Source organism: Arachis ipaensis, chromosome B6 (genome assembly GCF_059453495.1).
Source record: "Arachis ipaensis isolate K30076 ecotype BB chromosome B6, ASM5945349v1, whole genome shotgun sequence".
NCBI lineage: Eukaryota > Viridiplantae > Streptophyta > Magnoliopsida > Fabales > Fabaceae > Arachis > Arachis ipaensis.
Window position 1 is genome coordinate 46,154,933 of NC_142441.1, and position 6,244 is coordinate 46,161,176.

General features: G+C 41.1%; 1 non-coding gene across 1 annotated transcript; it reads right to left on the reverse strand.

The window, feature by feature from the left end:
* Positions 1-274: 274 nt before the first annotated feature.
* LOC148555409 (small nucleolar RNA R71) lies at positions 275-382 on the reverse strand. The gene has a single exon (XR_015887990.1). It is a non-coding gene; the product is annotated as a small nucleolar RNA R71 (small nucleolar RNA).
* Positions 383-6,244: the final 5,862 nt, after the last annotated feature.

The following is a 6,244-nucleotide window of genomic DNA, read 5'->3' on the forward strand; positions in this document are numbered from 1 at the left end:
ACCTTAGCTAGTTTCTCTGATGCAGCAGAACTGCAAGTTTCATGGACTTCCATCTGAAGATCCTTTTCAGTTCTTAACTGAATTCTTTCAGATCTGTGATACTGTTAAGACTAATGGAGTAGATCCTAAAGTCTACAGGCTCATGCTTTTCCCTTTTGCTGTAAGAGACAGAGCTAGAATATGGTTGGACTCTCAACCCAAAGACAGCCTGAACTCTTGGGATAAGCTGGTCACGGCTTTCTTAGCCAAGTTCTTTCCTCCTCAAAAGCTAAGAAAGCTTAGAGCTGATGTTCAAAACTTCAGACAAAAAGAAGGTGAATCCCTCTATGAAGCTTGGGAAAGATACAAACAGCTGACCAAAAAGTGTCCTTCTGACATGCTTTCAGAATGGACCATCCTGGACATATTCTATGATGGTTTATCTGAGTTATCAAAGATGTCATTGGATACTTCTGCAGGTGGATCCATACACCTAAAGAAAACGCCTGCAGAAGCTCAAGAACTCATTGACATGGTTGCTAATAACCAGTTCATGTACACTTTTGAGAGGAATCCTGTGAGTAATGGGACGCCTATGAAGAAGGGAGTTCTTGAAATTGATACTCTGAATGCCATACTGGCTCAGAATAAAATATTGACTCAGCAACTCAATATGATTTCTCAGAGTCTGAATGGAATGCAAGCTGCATCCAACAGTACTCAAGAGGCATCTTCTGAAGCAGAAGCTTATGATTCTGAGAACCCTGCAATAGCAGAGTTAAAATACATGGGTGAACCATATGAAAACACCTATAATCCATCATGGAGAAATCATCCAAATCTCTCATGGAAGGATCAAAGGCCTCAACAAGGCTTTAATAATGGTGGAAGAAACAGGTTTAGCAATAATAAACCTTTTCCATCATCCACTCAGCAACAGACAGAGAACTCTAAACAAAGTTCCTCTAATTTAGCAAACTTAGTCTCTGATCTATCCAAGGCCACTGTAAGTTTCATGAATGAAACAAGGTCTTACATTAGAAATTTGGAAGCACAAGTGGGCCAGCTGAGTAAAAGGATCACTGAAATCCCTCCTAGTACTCTCCCAAGCAATACAGAAGAGAATCCAAAAGGAGAGTGCAAGGCCATTGAATTAATTACCATGGCCGAACCCACAAGAGAGGAGAAGGACGTAAATCCCAAGGAGGAAGACCTCCTGGGACGTCCAGTGATCAATAAGGAGCTCCCCTCTGAGGAACCTAAGGAATCTGAGGCTCATCTAGAAACCATAGAGATTCTATTGAACCTCCTTATGCCCTTCATGAGATCTGATGAGTATTCTTCTTCTAAAGAGAATGAAGATGTCACTGAAGAGCAAGCTGCCAAGTTCCTTGGTGCAATCATGAAGCTGAATGCCAAATTATTTGGCATTGAAACTTGGGAAGATGAACCTCCCTTGTTCACCAATGAACTAAGTGATCTGGATCAACTGACAATGCCTCAGAAGAAACAGGATCCTGGAAAGTTCATAATACCTTGTACCATTGGCACCATGATCTTTAAGGCTCTGTGTGACCTTGGTTCAGGGATAAACCTCATGCCTCTCTCTGTAATAGAGAAACTGGGAATCTATGGGGTGCAAGCTGCTAAAATCTCATTAGAGATGGAAGACAATTCAAGAAAATAGGCTTATGGACAAGTAGAGGACGTGTTAGTAAAGGTTGAAGGCCTTTGCATCCCTGCTGATTTCATAGTCCTAGACACTGGAAAGGAAGAGGATGAATCCATCATCCTAGGAAGACCTTTCCTAGCCACAGCAAGAGCTGTGATTGATGTGGACAGAGGAGAATTGATCCTTCAGATAAATAAGGACAACCTTGTGTTTACAACTCAAGGATTTCTCTCTGCATCCATGGAGAGGAAGCATAAAAAGCTTCTCTCAAAGCAGAGTCACACAAAGCCCCCACAGTCAAACTCTAAGTTTGGTGTTGGGAGGCCACAACCAAACTCTAAGTTTGGTGTCAAACCCCCATATCCAAACTCTAAGTTTGGTGTTGGAAGGTCTCAACAAAGCTCTGCACATCTGTGAGGCTCCATGAGAGCCCACTGTCAAGCTATTGACATTAAAGAAGCGCTTGTTGGGAGGCAACCCAATGTTTATTTATCTAATTTTATTTTTTTTTCATGTTTTCTTAGGTTCAAGATCATGTGGAGTCACAAAATAAATATAAAAATTGAAAACAGAATCAAAAACAGCAGAAGAAAAATCACACCCTGGAGGAAGACCTTACTGGCGTTTAAACGCCAGTAAGAAGCATGTTTTGGGCGTTCAACGCCAGAACAGAGCATGGTTCTGGCGCTGAACGCCAGAAAGGGGCAGCATCTGGGCGTTTGAACACCAGAAATGCACCCTAGAGGAGAGCTGGCGCTGAACGCCCAGAACAAGCATGGTTCTGGCGTTCAACGCCAGAAATAGGCTACAAATGGGTGTTCAACGCCCAGAACAAGCACCTACCTGGCGCTGAATGCCCAGAGTTGTGTGCAAGGGCATTTTACATGCCTAATTTGGTGCAAGGTTGTAAATCGTTGAACACCTCAGGATCTGTAGACCCCACAGGATCACCTCAGGATCTGTGGACCCCACAGGATCCGCACCTACCTCCACTCACTTCTTCTCACCCCTCTTTCACACAATCCCATAAACACTCTTCCCCAAAACCCTTCACAAATCACCTCAATCTCTCTTCCCCATCACCTCTTCACCACTCACATCCATCCACTCTTCCCCATAAACCTACCTCATAAACTCCACCTACCTTCAAAATTCAAAATCAATTTCCCACCTAAACCCACCCTAAATGGCCGAACCTTCACCCCCTTCCCATCCCTATATATAACCCTCCATTCTTCCTCATTTTCACACAACACAACCCTCTCTTCTCTTCTTGGCCGAAACACAACCCCTTCTCCCTCTCCTCCATTTCTTCTTCTTCTTCATCTATTCTTTCTTCTCTTGCTCGAGGGCGAGAAAAATTCTAAGTTTGGTGTGGTAAAATCATAAGCTTTTTGTTTTTCCATTACCATTGATGGCACCTAAGACCGGAGAATCCTCTAGAAAAGGGAAAGGGAAGACAAAAACTTCCTGATGGGAAAATTTGTGGAAAAACGAATTTCCAAAACACCCAAATCTAACCGGCAAGTGCACCGGGTCGCATCAAGTAATAAAAACTCACGGGAGTGAGGTCGATCCCACAGGGATTGAAGGATTGAGCAATTTCAGTTTAGTGGTTGATTTAGTCAAGCAAATCAAGATTTGGTTGAGTGATTTGTAATTAACAGAATTTAAATTGCATGAAATTAAAAGGGGGAGGGACAATTGCAGTAAATTAAAGAGCAGAGAAGGTAAATGTGCTGAATCTTAAAGAACAAGAAATTAAATGGCAGAAACTTAGAACGCAAGAAATGTAAAATTGCAAAATCTTAAAGTGCAAGAAATGTAAATGGCTTGAATTGTAAAGGGAATTGGGAATTGGATTTGCAGAAATTAAACAAGGAAAAGAAAAATTCAACAAACAGGAAGGTAGAAGATGACTTGAATTAATCCGGATCTAAAACGGAATTGAGAAAAAGCTTGGTGTAGCGATGAAATAAGGAAATTGAAATTGAAAGCTATGGATCTCAGGACTCAAGAGACTAGATAGCTGAGTCTAGATCTCACTGCCTTCCTAGATCCAGCAAGAACAATTGCAGAGGAAATGAAGAGATGTAAATTACAGAAAAAGTAGAAGAAGAAGTAATTAACAGAAAAGGAAATTCAATTAAGCAGAAAATTAAACAAGATCTCAAGGTGAGAATGAAACAGAAGTTCTTCAATTCTCCACCCAAGATCCGAAGCAAGAAAAGTAAAGAGTGCTGAGCAAGAACAAGGAAGAAGAGAGATTAATTCTCCTTCCCAATTCTCTAGAATTCTAAAGCAACAATTCAAAAATGTAAAAAGGTGAGCTCTCCGTAAGTGTTCCAAAATTTTCTCCAAAGAAAAGCTCCTTGAAAACTTAAATCCTAAGCTATTTATACACTTTCTTCAAATGGTCTTCAAGCCTTGAATTGGGCCTTTGTTCTTGATGGAATTGGGTTGATAAAGGCCTTGGTTGATTGCTCTTGGAGTTGGAGAAAGATCCATTGTGAACCGGGTTGAAAAACATAAAAGCTTGAGTAAAAGTTTGAGTAAAAGTTTGAGGCAAACTTTTACTCAAACTTTTTACACCAGATGGCTTCACTTTGCTGCTACCAATGTTTGAGCCAAAGTTTGAGGTCAAACTTTTGCTCAAACGTTGGCCCCCTTGTAAATGTGTGTTGCGCCAACGTTTGAGCAAAAGTTTGACCTCAAACGTTGGCGCAAGCTTTTTCCTCCAGGGTGTGCAAGAGTGGCGCCAACGTTTGAGCAAAAGTTTGACCTCAAACGTTGGCGCAAGCTTTTTCCTCCAGGGTATTGATTTTGTGATGCCAACGTTTGCCAAAAAGTTTGAGGCAAACGTTGGCTCAAGCTTTTCTCCCAAAAGTTTGAGCTAAAGTTTGAGGTCAAACTTTTGCTCAAGCTTTTTTTTCCTCTGGAGTGTTTTCAATTCTTCCGAAAGTTTGAGCTAAAGTTTGAGGTCAAACTTTTGCTCAAACTTTTTGTTCTCTCTTGCTCCTAGCCATTCCTTCTTTCTTCAACCTTCTTCAAAACTCTTTTCACCTATCATTAATCAACCAAACACATCAAAGCTTTGCTTAAAATCATGAGTTTGTTATTCTTTCATAATATATGACAATTATAGCATAAAATCTCATGAAATTGCATTAATTCATACATGGTTGATTGAATCAAAGGAAACATGGAAATCTACCTAATTGGCTTGCTTATGGCTCAAGAAAGTGCATAAATGAATCGAAAACAAAAGAAAAAGGCTAGTGAAAATAGGCTAAGATGACTTGTCATCACTTCCACCTCCGAGTCATGGGAGATGGAAAGATTCATCTCCAAAGCTCATCAAGACCACTTCTATGATGTTGTGGCCAAGAAGAAGATGATCCCCGAGGTCCCTTTCAAACTCAAAAGAAATGAGTATCCGGAGATCCGACATGAAATTCAAAGAAGAGGTTGGGAAGTTCTAACAAATCCCATCCAACAAGTCGGCATCCTAATGGTTCAAGAGTTCTATGCCAATGCATGGATCACCAAGAACCATGATCAAAGTAAGAACCCGGATCCAAAGAACTATGTTACAATGGTTCGGGGGAAATACTTGGACTTTAGTCCGGAAAATGTGAGGTTGGCGTTTAACTTGCCTATGATGCAAGGAGATGAACGCCCCTACACTAGAAGGGTCAACTTTAATCAAAGGTTGGACCAAGTCCTCATGGACATATGTGTGGAAGGAGCTCAATGGAAGATTGACTCCAAAGGCAAGCCGGGTTCAACTAAGAAGATTGGACCTCAAGCCTGTGGCTAGAGGATGGTTGGAGTTCATCCAACGCTTCATCATCCCCACTAGCAACGGATCTGAAGTTACTGTGAATCGGGCCATCATGATCCATAGCATCATGATTGGGGAGGAAGTAGAAGTTCATGAAGTCATCTCCCTTGAACTCTACAAAATAGCCGAAAAGTCATCCCCCATGGCAAGGCTAGCTTTTCCTCATCTTATTTTCCATCTATGTTACTCAGCTGGAGCTTTCATAGAGGGAGACATTCACATTGAGAAAGAGAAGCCCATCACTAAGAAAAAGATGGAGCAAGCAAAAGAGCCCATTCATGGAGCTCAAGGGGCGCAGGAAGCTCATCACCATGAGATCCCGGAGATGCCTCAAATGCATTTTCCTCCACAAAACTATTGGGAGCAAATCAACACCTCCCTAGGAGAATTAAGTTCCAACATGGGACAACTAAGGGTGGAACATCAAGAGCACTCCATCATCCTTCATGAAATAAGAGAAGATCAAAAAGCAATGAGGGAGGAGCAACAAAGACAAGGAAGAGACATAGAAGAGCTCAAGGACATCATTGGTTCCTCAAGAAGGAAACACCACCATCACTAAGGTGGATTCATTCCTTGTTCTTATTTCTTCTGTTTTTCGTTTTCTATGTTAAAGTGCTTATCTATGTTTGTGTCTTCATTACATGATCATTAGTAGTTAGTAACTATGTCTTAAAGATATGAATGTCCTATGAATCTATCACCTCTCTTAAATGAAAAAATGTTTTAATTCAAAAGAACAAGAAGTA